General features: G+C 29.2%; 1 protein-coding gene and 1 long non-coding RNA gene across 8 annotated transcripts in view; both read right to left on the minus strand.

Moving 5' to 3' along the window:
- The window catches only part of LOC100870493 (very long chain fatty acid elongase AAEL008004), a 48,160-nt gene extending 38,767 nt beyond the window's left edge, over positions 1-9,393 (minus strand). For 3 of the 5 annotated variants that reach the window (XM_086916057.1, XM_086916058.1, XM_086916055.1), the window contains exons 1-3: positions 9,242-9,393; positions 8,744-8,847; positions 7,557-8,009 (exon numbers count right to left, since the gene is read on the minus strand). The gene's annotated coding sequence lies outside the window, so the exon portion shown is untranslated. Of the gene's footprint in view, positions 1-3,122; positions 3,258-7,556; positions 8,010-8,743; positions 8,863-9,241 lie in introns of those variants that run through there. The other 2 variants (XM_086916056.1, XM_031920649.2) reach the window with 2 other exon arrangements.
- A 2,896-nt stretch (positions 9,394-12,289) lies between these two features.
- Positions 12,290-23,206, minus strand: part of LOC100871056 (very long chain fatty acid elongase AAEL008004) — a 36,256-nt gene continuing 25,339 nt past the window's right edge. For all 3 annotated transcript variants that reach the window (XR_015294735.1, XR_015294734.1, XR_015294736.1), the window contains 3 exons: positions 15,835-15,972; positions 14,553-14,795; positions 12,290-14,194 (listed from right to left, as the gene is read on the minus strand). This is a non-coding gene — a long non-coding RNA (very long chain fatty acid elongase AAEL008004). The remainder of the gene's footprint in view (positions 14,195-14,552; positions 14,796-15,834; positions 15,973-23,206) is intronic.

The following is a 23,206-nucleotide window of genomic DNA, read 5'->3' on the forward strand; positions in this document are numbered from 1 at the left end:
GATCGCCAAATTCAGGGAATAGATATCCATCATCTTTCGTAATAAAATAATTTTTGGCCGATGACGCAATTCACTAATGCTTACATCACTATCTATATAAACGTTCTCAATACTATTTGGATAAATAGAGATCGGTGATTCGAAGTGTTAGATTGGACTACATTCAAGTTGCTTATAATTATAATTTTAAATAACAGTATTTAAAATAAAAAAAATAAAAATATTTGTATAAATTACTTTTTCAAATTCGATATAATTAATTTACAGTATTGTTTTTTTATATATTGATTAATATATCATTTGATATTATTATTTAATTTTTCGAATGTGTAAGAGGTTTCAATTATATATGCAATATCTATTATTTTCCTCTTACAAAAATGCTTCTAACATAATTGCCATTGCATATTAATATACAAAATAAATTTCATATTATAGGATATTATAGAATAAATAAATGAATAATTAATATTCATAATAATCATACTCTAAATGTATATTTATTAATTCTAAAAAAATGTAAAAAGATTATTTATTCATAATAAATTGTAGAACTTTTTTATTTATTTTCTTATAATAAAAGTAATTATTAATTATCATATTTATATGATACTTCAAAATATATTAACATTCGCAAAAAAATATGATATATATGTATCATATCTTGGAAAATGTAAAATATTTATATAAAATAATAATAAATTTTAAAGAATTATTTACTCTAGATAAATTCATTTATTATATTTTAGATAAATAAATCTTTAAATATCATTTTATTTTAATGAAATTATTTCAATTATTGTTTTAATAATTTTCATTCAAAATATAGCTCCCCTTATTTAAAATTCAAGGATTCGAAGAAGATACATTTCAGAACACATTGAATCATTGGCTGAGAGATGATCTACGTTATCTTTGGAATAGATAGTGCTTTCAAAAATTATGATAAATTATGACAAAAGTCTATAAATTAATAAATGAATGACAGTAAGTTCAAGATTACGATGCATATTTTAACATTAAATCTTTCATACATTTCGATTAAAAATTTCTATTTCATTTTAATATTTTTCCCACGAGTGTCTTTAATGTTTAACGATATTCAAATTCAAAACATACCACGATGGTCATTTGTGGCCATAATGTGTCTTTGAACTTTTTTCTGACCTTCCTCCATGATGGTCCTCTCGATCGAGGAATTACACAAACTATTGGCCAACAATTTTAAATCGTTTCTAGTCAAAATGAATCGTAGTGATTACGTGGAAATTTTACGAATCGAGGATAAATAGTTTTTGCTAACGTTCATTTTGCTAATGTTCATTTGTTATTCTATTTGCAAATATACAAGATGAGATTAAATGTTATAATGAAGCAAAGAATAATTTTGCATGCCAAAATATAGTCGAAAAAAAAATAATAGGATAAATGGTTTTTATTTAATTATTTAGTGATTTAAATATTTTAAAATATTTTTTAATATTTTTGTTTTTTTTATATTAAGATAAAAGGATTTCATTATTTTTTGCATTCATTATTTTTTCTAAATAAATTATAAATAAAAAATAATTTATTATAACTTTATATATATTTCTAATTTTTCATCATACGACAATAGATAAACTTAATAGTTTTATCATTAAATAATTCCGTAATATAGATTAATTATTTAAAAATAAACAACTAAACAATAAAAGATTACTTAGCAGCAATTTCATTTTATAATAATAATTCACATTGAATGTCAATTGTTTCTTAAAAAAAAATTATTTCTATTTATTTTAAATCTACTTCTATTTAATTTCTATTTAAATAAAAGAATTTTATTTTAAACATATCAATTACTTTACATATAAATAATCTTTTGTTAAGAATTCGTTCATGTCTATCATTTAACATATAAATAATATGATAAATATAGAGTACAATAAAAATTTTACTCGAATAGTTGTTTAAATAAATATTCATTTCGATAATAAATAATCCTGACAAAAATAATGATAGAGAAAAATATTAATTAACAATAAATCACAACTTTTTTGTATGATATTTATTTTATATATTATTTTATATATATATAGGAAAATGAGATTTAAAAACGTGACGATAATCATGCATACTGTAATAATCACATTTTTTAACCTGACATTTATTATACAACAACAATTGATTATATTTAGTTTTCTATTGCTAATTGAAAGCGAATAGTTGCTTAAAATAAGCGAAAACTATAGCTGTAATTGATCCATTGAAAGAAACAAGAAGAAAATTACAGCAATGAATTATTGAGTAATAAAACGGAAGTTAATCTCAAAAGAAATGATCTTAACCACAACAAATCAAAAATTTATTTGAAGTGAGAAATAATTAACATAACCTATAACAAATAATGTAATTACTTAAAATAATTTATTTGCGATATTGAAATATAAGTAATATTGATTTATTTGAAATAATAGTAATTTTAAATAATTAATTATTTCTTCATTTCTTTATTTCAAATTTGATAAAAGAAATAATGATAAATAATTGAAAATATAAATTATATTACATTTTATAAATGGAAGTTATAGTATATATATATATATATATATATATATATATACTAATTCTATTAACGTCATTTATATTAGAATTATAGTATGACATTATTTAAAATAATATATCAAATTATCTGAAATAATTATAAAATAACATGTTGTCTGAAATAATATTTCAAATAACGTCATTGCAATTTAAATCTTAAAACATATTCTATACCGAGAATATTTTTTCGCGTCAATAAATGCAAAATTATATTTATATTACGTAAAATGATGAATATGAAAATTATTTGAAAGAAATATTTAAAAACTAAAATCATGTTCGTGATTCATATAAAAACATAATTTCAATTCTTAATCATGTTATATGAGTGTATCGTAAAATTCAAAATAAAAAAAAAAAAAAAAAAAAATATTTCTACAAAGCGTTCAACTATAAATGCAACGCCTACTTCTAAATGTACAGAGGCATCAAATATTGATCGCTAGTGACATCTAAACGTCTCCGCGCTAGACATTACATTCCTAGATTAATAAAATTCCTGTATAATTTAACAAACATCCAACATATGTACTTACTAATTACAATATTTTCATGGAAAACAGAGTCGAACGGATATGCTGCTTCCAATTTCGGAACAATCCATTTCTTTTCCCTAGCACAGTTAATCACAGAAAGGACAAATACACTGAATATACACAAATGAAACCACCTGTACAAATTGGTGAACGTGCAGCGGTATCTCGCTGCAGCAGTAGGCAGTGAATGGCTGTCGCACGCGGAGCAATTGGCCAGTTGAAGAAGAATTCAAGAGGAGTTCTCGCGTTTTCCACATGGCACACGACCCAATTCGTCGATCTTACGTAACCGACAACATTGGATCATTCATGCTCAGCTGATCGCAATACATGCGCGCTGCCTCCAATTAAATGCGCGATCACCGATAAAATATTTTTTAATTCGCTAAAATACGAATCGTCCAAGTGTTTGAAAGATTAGTTCTTTGTTGAGTTTTAAAAGTCAAGGCTCGAGATTAATATCTACGTATGATGAATCTAAATCAAATCTAATACGAAAGATTCGTCGTAGAAGAACTATCGAGTACTACTAATGATAAGATATATAATTTATTCTTATTTACAAAATAATTCATTCATTTTTATAGGTTAGGTTCAAATTTTCAAATAAATGCTTGAAAAACCAATTTCAATATTAGAATGAATTAAATCTTTTAATAAATAATAATTAAATTATGTATGTAAAAAAGATACATTTTATTTCATTTTTATAAAAAAAAATTCCCATAATTTTATTTATTTTTTTTTTTTTTATAACTGTTTAGAAATAATGATTTACAAACACTATTATAGTTTCATTATAATACATAATTTCTAAAGAAATTACAAAAAATATTATTATTTTATGAAATAGATGTATAATTTAATTTATTAATATATAAATATTATTTTTCTATATAAATTTTCGAATATACGTATATTTTTTAATAATTTTATTCGTTTACTTTATTAATATCGCAGAATCACACAATATAGAATCAATATAAATAAATAAATAAATAATTGCTAGAAAAGCAAAAATATTCTTCTTTTGAATTTTAAATAAACAAATAACAAGGATTTGATGATTATTCGTTTCCTGTTTCCTATTAGCGGTGCAGTTGGCATAAGATTTTACGAAGTAAACAAAGTAAGCTCAAGACAAAGCGTACACGGTTCGATTTCGTCAATCGACCGATAACAGAGGACCCGGTACACAAAGAATTTGGCCTTGGCCTACTGTTTCACCATTTGTTCGGGACATGAAAAAACGAATCATCGTCGCAAAAGTCGAGCGTGAGCGTCGATAGTCCGTTGCACAACGGTAGAAACGTGCCTACGAATGTTCTTTACCGGCTGGTAGTAGGCTTTTTAATGGAGCGATTCGTACCATTTGTGAATCATGATTAACACGATTCGGTATGCTCGACATTGTGTCCCGTTTTTTTCAACCAGCTGATGGATCGCGTCTCGAGGCCTCCTGACCTACATTATTTTTCGCAACTTGACCCATCTTTTCGTCATTCAGTTTCCTATACATTACTATATTTGTTCGAACGAAAGAATTTCGGGGAAAAAAGAAAAAAGGAAATATAAAACAAGGTGATTAATAAATAATAGGAAAAATAACGAGAAAAATATGAATATATTTGAGAGTAGAACTGTCTAAAGTTATTTTTCGATAGGGGACACTATGTTGAGAGTGAAAGTTACAATCAATTTCAACAGCTCTCGAGAGTCAATTTAATCTCTAATATAATTATTTTTACATTATCCTAAAAGTACGAATCAATATAAATATAAAACTCTCTCGAGAAAAATTGTCAAAATTTATATTTTCCTAGTGATTATATCCGATAGTAACTTTCACTCGCGGAATTTTCACTTGCGAAAAATACCCTAGAGAGAATAATTCTCGAGAATTTTATTTTCAACTGTATTTCCATTCCTAGAAAATATTCAAAAAAAGAAAGATTTGAAAGTGTCTATTGGCACACGTCACAAGATCACAAGACGTCGAAAAAAACCATGTGATCGTAACTCGAAAAATAATGATTCGAACTGATTCCAATGATCGAGGCTCCTTCTTCGGTTGTCTCGATTACGTGAAAACAGTTTATGGCGCGGGGACGGGGAGGGGAATTTCTCATCGAGCGGGCTACTGAAGCCCGGCCCATGACGCGGGAGAAAGTTTCGGTATGGACGAGAATTACAGACCATCGAAATAAATAATAATTCTTCCGTATGCAGCAATCAATTGTCTAAGTAAATTTTGTCCAATTGTAATTACGATTATAAAATGTAATTCGTCTCGACAATTATTATTGCCAATCAATTATCCAATTTGATTGATCACAATTGTAAAATTTTTTTTTTACAAAAATATCTCCTATATACAACTTTAAAACTATTAAGCACGTTCAAATAAAAACGGTTCAATTCGAATATAAAAATTTCTGATTAACTCTGGCCGAGTTTACGTAATTAAATATAGAAAAACGAAGAATCGAAGTAACGAAAAACGATTCGACAGCCACGAAATGTCGATTGGCTTAATTCCGCCTTTCTAGTTGTCTAATTCTCGATTCGATTAAACGAAGGATTCCCATGAATTTGTTTTGTTTGTTCCGGTTGGAAGCGGAGCGTGACCTCAAGGAGAAAAGGAAGAGAGAAAGAGAGAATAAGGAGAAATATCTACGGTCACATATGCGATCAGAATGCTCAGAAGAATCGATACTAATAATCAATTTATCAAGCAAACGATTCGTATTTGAGAACGATTAATTCGAAATCATCATTGTAGAAAAATAGATTTTTAAAATAGATAAATAAAAATAAATATTTTAATGATAAATACTGATAAATGATACTTGAACACGAGTATTTCAAAGTAATATTTATACATTTGGAAATTTTCCTCAATCTAGTATATTTGTATATTCATTAAATGTTTAATGCTTATATTTAACAAAAAGTAAAAAAATTTCAGCATTCGAATGATCGATGCGATGATTTGATTATAACATTTTATTATGCTATGTGTTAATCGATTTTCGATTCAAGTAAAAAAAATTTTTATAATTAAATAAAATTGTTAAGTGAAATTAAATCACGACCTCGTTTAATTAATCATTTTAAATTGTGATTTTTATTTTCACGAATTATGAAATGCACATCGTCATGCATTGAATATATATTTTTTTTAAAAATTCCAACAAGATTTCAATCAATTTTGACCGTGATTTGTCTGTTGATGATAACAAGTTATCATCAATCGAAAAGTTTCCATTTTCTTATAACATCTCGAGATTAAACTGTAAGGAATTTTATGTATCTTCTAATGAAATAGAATGAAAAAACAATAAATTCTCATTCAAATAATTGTTTAAAAAATGTTTGTGTTTCTTATATACATTTTTATAGTATTTTATATTTATATAATAATATGCTCGATTCTAACAATTGATATTAATTTTATTTATTATAGTATGGATTGATTAAACCAATTCCTAAAAGGATTGATTTTACTGTATTATATAATGTTAACGTTCATTTTGTTTATTAAAAATTGAATTTTTTAATTTGCATAATTGATTTATCAGTGTGGTTAAGGTTCAAAGATGAAGAGTTTTATCAAATGTGTAGATGCTAAAATAATTTGAGAACTATTTACGCAATTCGATCTAGGATAAGCGTGCTCGTCGGATTTCGTGACACTTTCATTTTTTATAAATGTCGAAATGTCCTCTATTGTCACGAAATTGGTCAATACCGTTCTACTCCTTATCGACTTTCCCCCTTTCGATTTTCCTAACGATTTACAACATACATGTGCTCGAGGCAACATCATGGAGTCTCTACAAAGGTTTCTTGCAACAATCTCTGTTGATTTCAGCAAATAAATAATTCATTTCGTAACGGAAATTCATTTTAACGATTTTTTTCAAATCTGCATACAATTAAAACATTAGCTATTGTATATCGTTCACATGATAGAATTTTAAAAAAACATCATGACTTTATAGGTTAATCAATTCGTACAATTATAAAGTTCATCGTATTTAACAATCGAGGTACAATACTTTAATATGTTAATTATCAAAAATTTCAATAAAGATGTCATCAGAACTTTTCCACATATAATATATTAATTTAGTTACATTCTTTTTTATTTTTGATATATTATTCGATTTCATATCATACGATTATATGTATAAACATAAATTAAATATGTATGTATTTTTTATACAATTCTGCGCGCCAAAGCACGTGCACCTAACCGATTTAAACCACTTCATCGAGATTGTCCAATGGATTGCCCGCTGAAGGGGCTCGATTCATGCGCAAAGTTGGTGCGCAGCATCGATTCCACGAGATGAGAGCACGCTTAGATCATGGTGCCTCAAACACCGGTATACTGAATATAATCAGCTGATCGAAAGGAACGTTACTTACCAGTGGCGTGCAGGCCGAACGAAAGGGATACAGACTTCCTCACTTGTTGCGTCGCTCGAATATATCCTGTCCTGTGTTCCTGTCCTTTTTGTCTCCTTTCTTTCTTTTTGCACGTCAATAGAAACTTCACTTGCCCGAACGAACAGTGTATGCCACGCCGGCCAGACTTTCGATGGATCCGGTTAAAAATATATACAGGGCGGGGCTCGGCGGAGATGCTCGAGCTTACTCGATGATGCTTCCTCCTTCTCGGTACGTTACGCGGTAATCTCATGCCGCGTATTCACGACTGTGCGATATCATCGTCATCATATACCGCGAAATCGTCGTACCTTTCTCGAATTCCCTTGACGTCTTGTAGTGTTCTATGAGTATCGTCGTTGCACTGAGAACCGCCGACAGGTCCGTAACTATCGGTTGGAGGAACCCACAAATACCGAAATTTTTGTTTCACTGAAGAATGAACAAAGAAAATGTATCAATATGAATGATCGGAGGACACAAACAATCAGGATGAATTTATTATTATAGTGTGATTGTCGTCGTGATGCTTTGTGCGTAGTGAAATGAAAAGAAAGTTTAAAATTTTATGTGTTGTTACGTAATTAAGGAAGATTGATCGATAACGATCTCGATATTTTGATTCCTATTTTACGTTTAAAATTGCGAAATGTTACAAATGAATGGTGCATCGTAATTATTGCAGAAAAATTCGATTATCATTTTAATATAAGTTTAATACGAGTATCTTATTGAAGTAAATTATACTTTTGTTTTCGTTGCGGCGTGAACACTTTCTTTCTTAGAAAATGATTGATTACATAAAAACGGCTGTTTTATAAAGACGCGTTCGATCAATTGAATAAACTCGAGAGACTATTTTAGAGAAACTACTTGATGATTTCTTATATTGTTTTGGAAATTCACAACTTTATTTTTTGAGATACGGACCTGTTGCCTGCGATTTGTTTGTTTTTTACGTTTCTATCATTAACTAAACGATTCATTTCGCATCATTTCGTACGTGAACATATATAACGTATATACTTATAATAAATTTCTTAATATAAACGATATATTTATTCGTCCGGTTTTTGATAGAGTTATAAATTAAAATGAAAAAAAATATTCGTAAACATTAATTTTTACTTTAAAATTTAATAACAATAACAAATATATATACTTACGTGTATCGTAGAACTGCAATATTTCCGTTATTGTAACAGTATTGATGACTATGAAATTTGGATTTTGGTAAAAATTAACATCACTGTACCACCATGTATTCATTCTGTGTAACACCGAAATTAAAAAATCAGTAATAATTATTACTCACGTAAAGTATATTAATTCTTTAAAAAATATAAATTGAATTGAAAAATATAAGTTGAATATCAAATTTTGTTCAATTAACACATATATGATATAAATAAAAATAGTCTAAATTAAAACAATTTTTTCCGATATCGCTCTGTGTGACGCCGCAACGACATATTTCGTTTAGTTCTGTTCAATCATAACATATAGATCGATAACTCGAAATTAGATCGATATTAAAATCGACATTAATTTCCGATTCAAATTTTTAAACCTAACCCGAAATACTTGTAACGATAATATTTATGTTAAACGAACTATTTATTTCGTAATAAAACATAACAAAATTTTAAACTGACATAACCTACCATTTCAATTGCTATCTTCAACATTTTTTGATTCCATTTCACGCGTTTAATTTTTTTTATGAAAATTAGTAACAAACTTTTCTACTATTTTCCTGCCATAGTGTAGTAATACTCTAACAATTGATCGTTACAACTTCATATATATCAAATTTCACTACATTGTATATTTATTTCTATACTTATATTACGATATTTAAGTTATATATAGAAAATTTCAACGATAAAACCTTCTTCCATAATACGTATTTTTTTTTTTTTTTTTTCTTTTTTCTTTTGTATTTTAATAAATGGAAATGGTTGAACCCCCAATAGAAAGTAAAATTTACAAGTCGTTACACGTTGTTTAAGCGAACAAACATGGGAAAAAATGTAAAAATATAATTGTCAAAAGTGTTAAAAGTTTTAAATATCTTTTCATTTTAATCTTAATCGATATTAACAGTACGAACTACTCATAGATTGCTGACACATTCACTTTTTTTTTTTTTTAAATGTATTTATTTAGCAATTTTATAGCAATGATAGTAGTAGTGCGAACCGTTTTCAAGGGTTTCGAACATCAAATAAACGGACACCGATTTCCCTGTGTTCATGGCTGAAGGCAACTCGCTCGTTTCAAATTCACTTTATTCTCGTGTAATTCTCCCCAATTATGTACAAAAATATAATGAGAATCAGTAATCATTACAGAGTTCGTAACACTAGGTGGTACATGACGATGGTATATGCTCTTGCCTTCTCGGTCTTGTGTGATCTTGACTTGTGACAACCTTCACGAAGTTGAATAGCTTTTTTCTTTTCATTTTCCTGTTTTTCCTCCTTTTTCGTTTCTTCTTTTTTTTTTTTTTTTTATTTTTTTATTATCTTTTTTTTTCTTTTTTTTTTTTTTTTTTTTTTTTTGCAAAGTGAAAGATGATTGACCATCTTAAATTATATTTTCTCATGCGCGTGTAATCTCTTTCTTTTCCTATATAAAACTCAAATATCCTCCAAGGTTAAATCTATGTGAAATTTGATATTTTCTTTTCTCATTCTTTCCCTCCCCCCCCCGCCCCACCCCCATTCTTCTGTAATTACATTTATAAAAATGAAAAATTAGTTTATTTAAGAAATATATATTCCGTATTGTATTTGCAAAACGTTGTATAAAAAGAATAGAATAGAATAGAATAGAAGAGAGAGAGAGAGAGAGAGAGAGAGAGAGAGAGAGAGAGAGAGAGAGAGAGAGAATAAAATGTTAAGAAACTAATCTCAATAATCTGATGATATTCGTTACATTGACAATTGATTTGAACAGAAATAAAGATTTTATAATTCGATATTATTGAAAGTCTATTGACTTTTTTTGATCATGCTCAAATATCATTGGATCAAGAATACAAAGTTAAAATAAACGTTAGAATGATTGGTCGAAAGAATAAAACAAATTTCTGGCATGAATTACAAAAATCTTGATCATGATGGATTTTTGAAAAGCTTGGAAAAATCGTTGGAATCTCGTTTCCAGAAAAGATTGGGCAGAAAGGTATTACTCGCACACGCCTGATGTAAGAGAACACGAAATTTGTACACTGACATGAAGAGCAGCCTTTCCTGTATTTAAATCCAAAAGGAACACGGAGAATATTCTTAATTGATCATAATTATTGATTTATCGATTTTTCGAACCACAGAACACTTTTGTATTATATAAACGCGTTGATGGCATGTTCACGAAGTTCTGTTAACCCTCTACAAACAGAATTTTTCTCGCTTATCTTAAAAAAGAAGATTAACCATCGTTATTAATTTTTAAATTTAATCTAAAACATAAAAAATTAATAATCATTACAAATAAACAATATGATGTCGGTATAATACAACAAACTGATTATACTTAATACATTATAAAGTAAAGTGATAAAACGAATAAAGAAAATTTAAAAAATACAGATATGATGATTTTTTCGTATCACGTGATGTTATATAGAGGGTTAAAATGTTCGTGTCTCGATGTCGACGCGGCTTATTGTCCTCATTGACAGACACGAATTGGTTCGACAGAATTCTTTTTACTTTTTCCTTTACATTTTCCAACACGCAGTACGATATTTTTTTGCAAGACTTTAACAGGTGCGAAATTGCTTTGTTTTCTATGCTAAAGTTATTTTTACAAGTATTTATAATGAATTGTGTGTGTGTATATATATATATACATATATAAAAAGAAAAAAAACAAAAGAAAACGAAATATTAAATAAATGCCTTCATGATTCATATTGGTGGACATAATTGAAAATGTATAATCACTGGGTAGAAATGATTTGATTTTAACCATGGTTGAGAATAATAATATTATAAGGATTTTATATAAACGGAAGAATTCAGTTAAAGAAGTTCAGTTGTTGATATTTTGAGCGTTAAAGGTATAAAATTATTCGCTAAATCGTAACTTGAATATCAATTCCTTGTATTTTGGAATGAGCGACAAAGGGCTAAAGCAAAAGCCTTGTCGACCAAAGAAATGCATTCGTATATTATCGAAAACTAATTTATAAACAGAAAAAAAAATGTCTTTTTGAGATGTTTTTGAAATGATATTTGCGTTTTACGATTATATTAACAGTCTTGTCGACGTTGGTTTCACTTTTTTTTTTTTTTTTTTTCTTTTACTTCTTTTATTATAAATCATTTCTCAAATATTTCGTTTCTAATACGTTATTAAAACTTGGCAATAATACATTTCCATTTATATGAATACTTTCACAAGAAAGCACGTATTTGACACCATTAACGTCAACGTTTTGTTTTATTATGCGATCGATCTATTTCCTTGTAAAAATATACAACATTAAATTTATAGGATCGAATTGTTTCTTTCTTTTTCCTTTCAGATTTTTTTTTATTTCTGTGCGGTCATAAATAAAAACCTTCATCTTTCCATTAATAGGAAGAGTACAAAAGTTTGTAATCTTAACAAGAGATTTCATATGATTCCTAGATAAACGTTTTTCTCTTTCCCTCCATGCGTTTATAACATATGTATATTCGAACGATTGGCATTCGACCTTCTTTTTTTTTTTTATTTTTTATTTTTTATACCAATATGACCAGTTCATCGGTGAACAAGAGATAAATTTCGCCGACAATTTTTTAAAACTCTTCAGAAGCTTGATTCTACGTCAACAGCTGATAAAATATATATATATATATATATATATATATATATATATATTTATTCATATTCATTCGTGAATATTTTATTAAAAAAAAAAAAAAAAAAAAAAAAAATTTCTCAAGATATCGATGTAGACAATTTTTTTGCCGATGCCAAGATGATCTTTAACAACAACAACAACAATAGTAATAATAATAATAATAGTAATAATGATAATAGAGGAGAAGAATCAAGCTTCAAGAGAGGAAGGATATCGATACGATCTCTCTCCTTATTAAAACGCGAATCGACAGACGCTTATTTCTACGGCGAACACCAAAGCTTTGAACACAATCGGGGCAATAGAGAGACAGAGTCGGACGATAAGGAAAATACGGTAAATGGGGATCATTTCAATTGCGAAATCCCAATAAGAAATGCCTCGTAATCAACTGTTTACAACTTACAACAAACGATCACACTCGTTCACGCATACAATAAACACTCTCCTCCTCATTGACACATCGCGTGCGGGGAAACATGCTCCTCGTGCCCCGAATGAGGATCGATCATTAATTCGATATAACCTCTCATCTCGTGTGCGCGTTTTAATTTTTGTCCGTTTCTTCTCTCTGCTTCTCTCTTCGCGTTCCTCGGTCCATTTTTTTCATCGCGCTCCGTTTTCTTCTTTTCGTTTGCTCTTTCTTTCTTTCTTTTTTTTTTTTTTTTTTTCCCATTCATAAAGCCATCGACGAGTCAACGACTTTCAAGGAGTCTATCATCCGCAATCCGGTTGCGGATGGAATTAATATATATATGTGTGTATATATATATATATATACACACACACATATATATTAATAATTAATACATGTACACAACAATACGGGTAAAAGAGCCCCCTTTCCTTATTAATAATATATTATCAATAATTAATATTCTTATATAAACCCCCGATTATTAAACTATTCCGATAAACATAATCGCCACCCCGTTGATACAGTTTTTATATTATATGAAATAATTTAAAGCGTTAGCGGGAAAAATCGAACGTTATGCGCGACAGGTCTCTCCCCTCTTCTCTCGTCGACGACTCTATACGTGAACATGAACACAGACTCCACGGCGTATTACGACCGGTATACAGTTTGTTTATTCCTTTTCTTTTTTTTTCCCCTTCGTTTCCCTCTCCCCTCCCCCCTTTTTTCTTTTTCTCTTTCTTTCGCGAATCGGCCACACTGGACCCGACAGGCGGAGTCGCGCGCAAAACTCACTAATATAACTCGAGTCGAAATCGTTCGGCGTGTTTTGTATATAATATATTGTTGTGTAACAAAGTCACTGTTGTGTATTATCGACCAATGTCAATTGTGCCGGCAACAATTAGCGTTAATTATACTGTTGATTGATCGTGCGATTTGGTATCTCGACGATTGTTTCAGAGCGTTTACCAAAACCAGAACGTCCTAAGCGAGCTTTTTCTCCGTGTTGTTATTGGCGACGTAGCCGTTGTTTGTTCCGTTGCTGTAACAGCTGTTGTACTCCTTATTGTAGATCGTCGTGTACGACGAGACACCGTTTTGCCGTGGCGCCGACGAATCATCGAGCACAGGCATGCAAAGACCGGTCGAGCCATTTTGCACACCGTTCCTTGCCGATTTTTCCCTTTTGTCCACGTACTTCGCTTTGTAAAAGTCCGAAAAAAGACCTAAAAAGAGCACGCCGTGTAAACCGATCCAAATCATAAAGCTACGAGGATAATCGCAGTCTATAAAAAGAAGTTGGAACTGGTGGCACATGATTAACACGAATTGCACCTGAAAAAATTGACACCATTTTACACGATTCGATAAATAAATTATTGGATATTAAACTTCATTATTGGATTCTCACCACTTTTATCTAAAGCTTTTCTCTTTTCTCTTTTTACCGCTTGACGGACGGAAAAGAGACAAAATATTGGCAAATAATTTAATAGAATTATTTTTTTTAATATATATTCAATGGAGAGACAATAAAGAAATTACCTATATAGATCAGGTAATTTTTGTAATCAATATCTTCTTCTCGAAAACTTGAAAAAATTATTATACTTCGTTTACATTTGGAAAAAGAAAAAAGAAAAAAGAAGAAAGTTTGAGGAAAAAGTGGTGAGAATTAATCGAATAAACTCACCATTTGCATAGTAGTCAGGTACTTTTTCCACCATATGTACTTCTGGTATTCAGGGCCCATTGCAGCCACCATATAGTAGAAATACATTACAATGTGAACAAATGTGTTTAAAAGGGCGAAGAAAGTGCTATGACCGCCTGGTGCGAACTTCAAGCCCATCCAAACTGAAAATGGCATTATGCCATGGTGGACTACGTGAAGCGTTGACACGTGCTGATTCTTTTTCCTCAGAATGAAAAAGAGCTGAAAAAAAGATAATTGTTAATATCCTGTCGTATTAAAAAAAAAAAAAAAAGGAGGGGGATTGATTGACGCGTTTATTTTAGAATAATAGTTGTTTTAATTTAAATGACGAAATTTAATTTTATTAGTCGATACCAAGTTGACACTTGATTCATTAATCTTCGCGAACGGACGTAAATTGTTGTTCGGTCGTTATATTATCGAAAAGAGAAAAAATACAAAACTTGATAAAGTCGATTTCGATCTACGCCAAAACTTTAAGCGATTTGCAAAAAAAAATTAACGAGCAAACGTCAAAACTCAACATCTTGTAATGTTTTACGATGTTTAACGCGATTTTGAACGCGCAATTAATGCCCGTTACAACTGTCGATTTCATTATCGCACAAAAATGGAACAAGTATTCCATCCTGTATCGAGTAGTAACAGATTAATGCCCGTGTTACCAGTAGTACAAACGTTCGTTCGACCAGTATGCATATGTGGCTTCTCGCAACTGTAATTATGTGTATTTTTTTATTTGCAATAAAAAAATCTTACAATATTGGTAAGTGTAAAGTAATAATATTTTCGAGCTCAATAATTTTAAACAGAATGATTTCTAACTTATGACGAGATAAAATTATTTTTATAAACTTCTTTTTTTGATGCTAACTTTGATCAATATAAAAATTCAACAATTACTTTTCACTGCTTCCCTTGCATAAAAACAAGTATCGATATATTTACAATTATTCATATATTCATAATTTATTTCGTTGCTTTCGAATTGTAAGAATATCGTTCAATTTCATTCCCACCACGAACAACCTGTTTAAACATTATTCTATTTATATATATATATATTTTATAACCGCTTATTCTCGAATAATATTTTACAGATTTTAAAAATTGGCCGTTTTCCTCCTCCTCCTAATTCTCACACCACGATGAAAAAATATTTGGAAGAATGAAAAAGGAATCGCTATGATAAACTTTGGATACACATATATGTATATACACACACGCACACACACACACACACACACACAATACTTACGGTATCGAAGAACTCGGTGAATTTGCTGATGTAATACCACCAACATGTGTTGGCCATTCGTAGCGCCATAGCGTTGTTGGAATAGTCGACCGGTTGGCACCGAAAACTGTATCCTTTCGCCCAGCCACTCATCAAGTACTAAAACAAGAAAATGGTGGAAAGTGAGGACGATGAAAGGGGGCGCATTCATCGGCACTGGGACGGCTACGAGTTATACAGTTTCGACTGTCGACAATCGGCGTATAGAGCGCGATCGCCCGCTTTTCACTCTGCTTCTCCGCTCGCTTTGTTCGATCAAGAAGCCGGCCGAACGGGCGGAGAGACGGGGGCAACAAAAGCGTCCTCTCTCGGTTCCAGTTTCTCTGTCTCTGTCTCGCTTGCTCGCTCGCTCTCAAGTACTTATCTCCTCGCTGCTACTATTTCAAATTCTAAAAAGCCCGCTCGCTCCTTCGAGAGAATTACGGACAATAGTTTGTTTTTTCATCATTTTTTTGCAATTTCTTCGGAAAAAGAAAGAAGGAGAAATAAATAAGGGGAGAGAAAGAATAAAAGAATCGGGCCAAACGTGGCGAATGAAGCATTCGATTCGCGGGTGACGACGAAATGATTCCGTACGTTCACGTGATTTTCTTCGATCGTTTTATGCCGTTACACACACGATTCGTATCGATTACATTGTATTCCTGTGTATTCTACAGAAGCAGAATCCCTCCCCTCCCTCCCCGCCCAATATCGCGGCTCTTAAATAATTAAGAGGTTCTTCTCGTTCGAAGTTTTTCTTCTCGAGGTAGTTATCACACGCATATTAATTATTTTCATTTGATTAATTTTTTAACTTAACTTACTTGATCATTTTATTCTTGGTACTGGAGGACTTGTACGACCTTTTTCTTTTTTTTCTTCCACTTCCATTCGCATATTTTTCTCGATTAAATTGTAAAAGGACGAGAACTGTGTTATAATTGACGATTAAATAATACGTGCTCAAAATCGTATATGTTACGTATCGCGGAAGCGAAATCTCCACGAGGCCGAGGTAATTGGTTAAATAGAGATGATTTTACTGAAATCATGCATGAAATAATTATTACGAATATATACAATGGCCTTCTCTCTGGTATCGTAGTCGAAACGAGCGATCTCTGCTACCAGAAACGCGATCTACGTTACAATCATTTTAATATATTCGCTATCGTGCATTACAAACGGAGACTATTCGGCTATAAGTATTCAAAAGGAAATGATTTCTCGTGGTAAGATAGGATAAAAGTTTTTGGGCGTTTTTAAATTATCGAGAAAATTCGAGAAGAGGAGATATCCCTAGATATAGAGCAAAATTCCCTATACGAATCATTGTAAAGTTATATTTAATAAAGGAAAAGAGAAAAGGCATCGATACGTTATATATATTTACATATATGTAAATAAATATATACAAATATATGTATATATATATATATATATATATATATAAAAGTCGTCGATATTTTCTTAAATAAAACCATAATATTTTTTGCTATATATTATAGGATTATTACATTGAAAAATACATGTAATTCTCGAAATTCAGAATAGAAAGTTCTGTCATTTTTTTTTTTTTTTTTCGAATAACGAAATAATTGGAGAGAATTGCATTAATTGGAAATGGATTACTTTGTACATATCTGAATACAAAAGTTTGTATTTAACAAAAACAAAATGCTTCTGTATAATACAAGTATGAGTATGAGCACAGCAATTGCCATGAGTAATTTCATTTTATTACATTTTTATCTTTTTCTCTCAATAATGTTTTTCTATAATTGAGTTGTAAAATATATTTACAAGTAAGTAAATATACCAACAATTCTTTTCAATTCAAAAGCAAATTTAAATATAACGTTAATTTATATTCCCAATTTGATTTCTTTGTTTAATGATATTGATTTTACATTCATTTATTCGTCTATTGATATTTCTCGATCGAATAAGCTGTCTAATCTCTTTAATCGATAACATGGAACACTCGTTACATAAACGAGTAGGATAGAATCAATTTCACGTCAATAAAACATTACAATATAGCTCCTTGGAGGAGAGACGTGGTCGTATTACCATGTCTAATGGATGAAGGTTAAATTCAACTAGTTATCTCATAGAGTTGAGAATCGGTGAATGTGTTGACATTCTTTTTTTCAGATTTTTCAGATAAATACAATTATTAGGGGGATAAGATAATTGATAATATCGCTCGTTAGAAAAGTGATAGACAACTTTTCTAGGGAAAAATGTTGTTTAAATTCCTTTTTTTTTTTTTTTTTTTCCTTTTTCATTCACTAATGTATTTTCAATATTTATTAAAATATTATTATAAATATATATATATATTCGTTATTCGCCTTAATCTAATATTTTCATTAGAAATAACAAGATTAGCAAGATTAAAATTATATATATTATAATCTTTTTTTGTTTATTCTTTAATATTCTTAATAATAAATTATATTTAATTCAATTTCACGTATGAAATTGATATGCAATTGTGTAGTCATTAAACTCTGAATATTTATATCGAGTCATTCCGTATACAACAACCTGATAGTATGACGGGAACAGTAATTTAAAAAATTTCAAAATAATTGTAAAAATGAAAAAGTTGTCTCGCTGATTATTATTCTATCGAGAAACTTGATTTATTATTTTATTTTTATATAAAAAAAATTAAGAAACAAACTGAGGAAAAAAGCAACAGTTTTTTCACGTTCCATCTTAATTAATTAGAATTAAATTAATAATTCATGAACAATTTGTCAATAAAAAATACAAATTAAAACGTTTTTTTTTTTTTTTTTTTTTTTAATATTTAAAAAGATGAGAGATATATTGCACATTATGCAAATCTCGAATTTTTTTTTTATTTCTTTTTTGATAGTTTTGAAAAAATAATGTTTTTTTACTAGCTTTTTCTTTTATCAAAACTGCTATATAATACCACGTGGACAAAATTTATTTTTAATCAGATATAAAATGACATTATGCGATTTTTTTTTAATCTATCCAACCATTCCAATTTCATCTCTCATTAACATTATTCATCGTGGATAAAAGATAAAAAAAAAAAAAAGACAACGATTATGACAATTAAATATGATTGCTTATTAAAAATATTTTCATCTTTGTACTATGAATTAATGTTATTATTAAAATTAATTCTTTCAAATGTATTATTATTCAGATTACAATATAATTTTAAGGTAAAACAATATAATAAAAAATATAAAAAAAATCTAACAGCGATTATTCCACTTTTAACCCCTTTCAATATTTTGAAGAATTTAATTCGAAGAAATTTTTTTAAATTAAATTTTATTATTTTGTTCAAAAAAAAAAAATGAAATGATAAAAGATGATGAGCAAGTTATTATTATTACATGTAATTTGCCTTACCTTTGACAAGTTAGACTTTTTCATCATTTGCGCGCGCGCAAAAAAAAAAAAAGAAAAAAAAGAATGGCTAATCTGACTTGTTCTAACTAATATTATAGTCAATATGTTAATCTCTCTACTTACTCTAGAACAACGCAGATACATCTAATCTAATATTCATTTTTCAATTTATGAATATTAAAAAATTGTAAACACATCGTAAATAATAATCGTGTTATTTTTGAATTTATAAAACGCGAGGCTCGATTCTTGGAAGAAATTTTCAATTATTAAAATTTTATGCACGATTAACTATTAATAATTGTATCGACTGTATTTGCAATTCATCTATTCGATTTCTATCGTTATAACAATAATATAATAGCGAAAGAATCGTAAAAAAAAAAAAAAAAAACGATCCTGAAAACAAAGGATTATTTCGAAGGATCAGTTTTCGACTCGATTATTAAAATATTTTTAATTTTTGTGAATGAACGAGAGAAGAATAAATAAAAAAAATTCTCAGGTGAACATTTCTTTTCTTACAATCCATGAATCAAAAATCCCGCCAATTTGCATCATCTTATTAATTCGTATTAATAAAACGAAAGAAATTTTGCCCCGAGTTAAAAATAACTTGACGATTATTGTTTTTTATTAATACTATTTATTATTCAAACAATTATTTATTAGTGACGATGTTTATTTTTCAGAAATTAAATAAATGTTAATGTTAATTTAATCTTCTTTCTATCGTCGTTTTTTATTATCAAAATACGCGAATACATCGTGAACGAATCTCGAAGACTTTGCATAATTATGCAAAAATATTGCGAACAAGACGGGGCGAAATATGCATACTAATTAAAATGTGACTCACGATTGTCACTGGTTTCGTGAACTTCAGAATGTTTTACCGACGAATTCAGTCGCGAGTTGGATAATCGCGTGACGCACGGCATCCGATTCGTATGTAACTTGATTGGTATCATCGACTCTGGAACACGGAATTCCATTAAATTCTTGATTGTGTTAAAGCAGAGTTAGGAAAGCTTGGGTGTAGTTTAAAGTACGGGTAACGAGAGCACAACGCGTGTATGGCCGAGGTAGTTGTGTGTCAAGGCCATGCGGTGTGATCTCGCGTTAAATACGATACGCGCGACAGGATAATTTTTCAGCGCACAGTGTTACACGCCGATTAGAATTTTCAGAGAGAGTTCGTTTCGTCCGTTTGCTTGGAAAAAAAAAAAAAAAAAAGATAAATTTCATTTTAATGAGAAATTAATTAATTTTTGTTTTTTTTTCTCGTATCTTTCGATAATGAATTCGACGATAAAAAGTTCCGAATTTTTTCAAAACTTCGTCAGTCAGTTTTAATTGACGCCACGTTGATTTTGTTATTCACGTCAATCACATCGTCTTTTAACGAGATTAAGGCTAAGAAAGAAAAATTAAATTATCGATTTGACAATGAAGTATTCACATTGTACTTACCACGATGATAAACAAATTTCTTACTTATCGACTTAATTTTTAATAATTTTTAATAGATATCTCGAATGAGACACACCACCAATTACCAATTAAATTTTTATCTCCTAAAAATTAAGCCTAAGTTTTATTTATAGGAATTTTCAACAATTAATCCAAGCTTTATTAACTCTATTCTCATCAAGTATCGACCGTCTAAGACATAGACTACCAGACAATAAATGCAAATATTCATACTTTTTAGCACAAAAACTCTCCTCTCAAAATAAAATTTGCTCTAAACAAAGGTTTTTCCTTCGATTTATCCCGTTCATTGTTCCATTGCACGTTTTATAGAACGAGATTTTCGAAGCTTTTCGGGCGTGCTCTCCCCCCTTCCCCCTTCTTCTCGCTCTCCCCCCTCCCCCCCCGCCCCAGGAAAGTGCTCTAGCGGCATTGCAGTTAGTTTGCAGTAACTCAGAAGTCTAAGGACACACCGATATCGTATTCATCGTTGGTGTGCGGTATTATAACGTGGTGGTAGGGTTTCCGTGGAACCCTAATTACGCCATCTGCAATATCAGTGAAACGTCAGAACGTTTATACGTTTGAAAGGATAGCCACTGTTTGTACAGGAAGTCTTGGACAATGATATCGACGCTATTTACAAGCACTTCTAAATTGGTTTCAAGTGATAGTTACAGTAATGCATCGGTAATGGCCGTTAACGTTGAAATTGTATCGTGTATATTCAAAAGTGGATATAACAAAAATTATCAAAATAATTTTGTTTGACAATAAAACACGTTGTCTACGTTTAAAGATGATCAAGAATGATCAACGAATACACGAATGGGAAAATTTTTTTTATTTGAAATGCAATAAATAATATCATTAATTAGAATAATAATTTTTTTAAAAAATATATATTGGAAACGATCGTTTGATATACCTAAATTTGCAATGATCACTTCACATATTATATTTTTTATTAATAAATGAATTTGTTGTTAATATGATCATTGATTTTTAAGTAATTTTAAGATACGAACAGAAGATACAATTATTATTCCTTGGTGAATTGAAATAATATTAAAATATTTGTTTATAAAATAAATGATTATTTCAAATAGAGAATATCTTGATAATTATAGTAATAAATTTTTAATTTCAAATTAATTAATTGCATCATATAACACAGTTGAAAAAATAATTCTCTGTAAATATTTTTACTTCTTATTATTTTTATTTCTTCAACGGTTGCGACCATTAACCGATCTGGGAATTTTTTGGCGTTGTAATATATTCGATTCATTTACTTCTAAAAAGAATGAGAAACAATAACAGATTTGACAATAAAAAAAAAAAACGTAAACAGTCGACAGTTCCTTAACTCGGTGTTAAAAAAAAAAAAAAGAAAGAAAAGAAAAAAAATACAGAAACTCGTTTGGCCGAAACAATTTTTAAAAATGATTGGAATAACTCTATGCCCATTATCGAGATAAAAATATATTATGATATATACATATATATCGTTATTATACGATTTTATATTAATTTCATCAAAGAAATTGTTATTAATTTTTATTAAAAAAATATATATATATTTATATAATTTTATATATATATATATCTAGTTTCTCTCATAATAATACTTCAATTAAAACTTCTAACGTTAATTCTCGTGTTAAAAAAATATACGAGTAATTTACGAACAATAATCGAAAGTATATTGAAATCATAGCAAATTTCGCACCTGTTCCCTGCCCGAGATACGTGTCGCACGGAATCGTGTCATCGTGTCATGAAAATTACGTCCTTGCTCATTATGATACTCTGCAGCTACGCTGCTTCTCAAATGGTAAAACTGAACGGTCGAGTAAGACCTTCGCAGCGTACTAATAGCTTCTCCCCGACGACAAGGAAAGTTCTTCGATGCTCGGTCAGTGTGACTAATACGCTTCCTAAATTGACTGTTCGTCTCTTTAAAAAAAAAAAAAAAAAAAATTCGCTTCAAAGAATTGCTGTAAAAATAATGGGACTTTTTTTTTGTTTTTTCTTCCATCGAAGAAAATTAGCAATGAAAAATTAACGATTCGATCGATCAAGTAGTGTAATCGATTTATCGATATTTCAAAAATCTTATTGCATTTTTGCGATTAATTATGATTTAATTACTCATTTTAAAATAGTATTTGTATAAATTGATAATAAAATAGTTGAAATTTTATTATTTCTTGATTATTTTGATATCTACGAAAAATTTATTTATAATTGTTTGTTTCAATATTTTTTTGCGATATTATCAATTTATTTATCAATATTGAATAAGTAATATATCATTAAGAATAAAAATGACTAAGAAAAAAGGCGATGCATCAATTATAAAAAAAAAAAAGAATTAGAATTTTTTTCATTTTTATTCGAACTCATAAATATAATATACATACGTGTTACATTTGTATTTATGTCGGATTCTTCCGTTTGAAAAAGTTTG

Source organism: Apis florea, unplaced genomic scaffold, assembly GCF_048593485.1.
Source record: "Apis florea isolate Af1SG1 unplaced genomic scaffold, ASM4859348v1 contig_37_pilon, whole genome shotgun sequence".
NCBI classification, from domain to species: domain Eukaryota; kingdom Metazoa; phylum Arthropoda; class Insecta; order Hymenoptera; family Apidae; genus Apis; species Apis florea.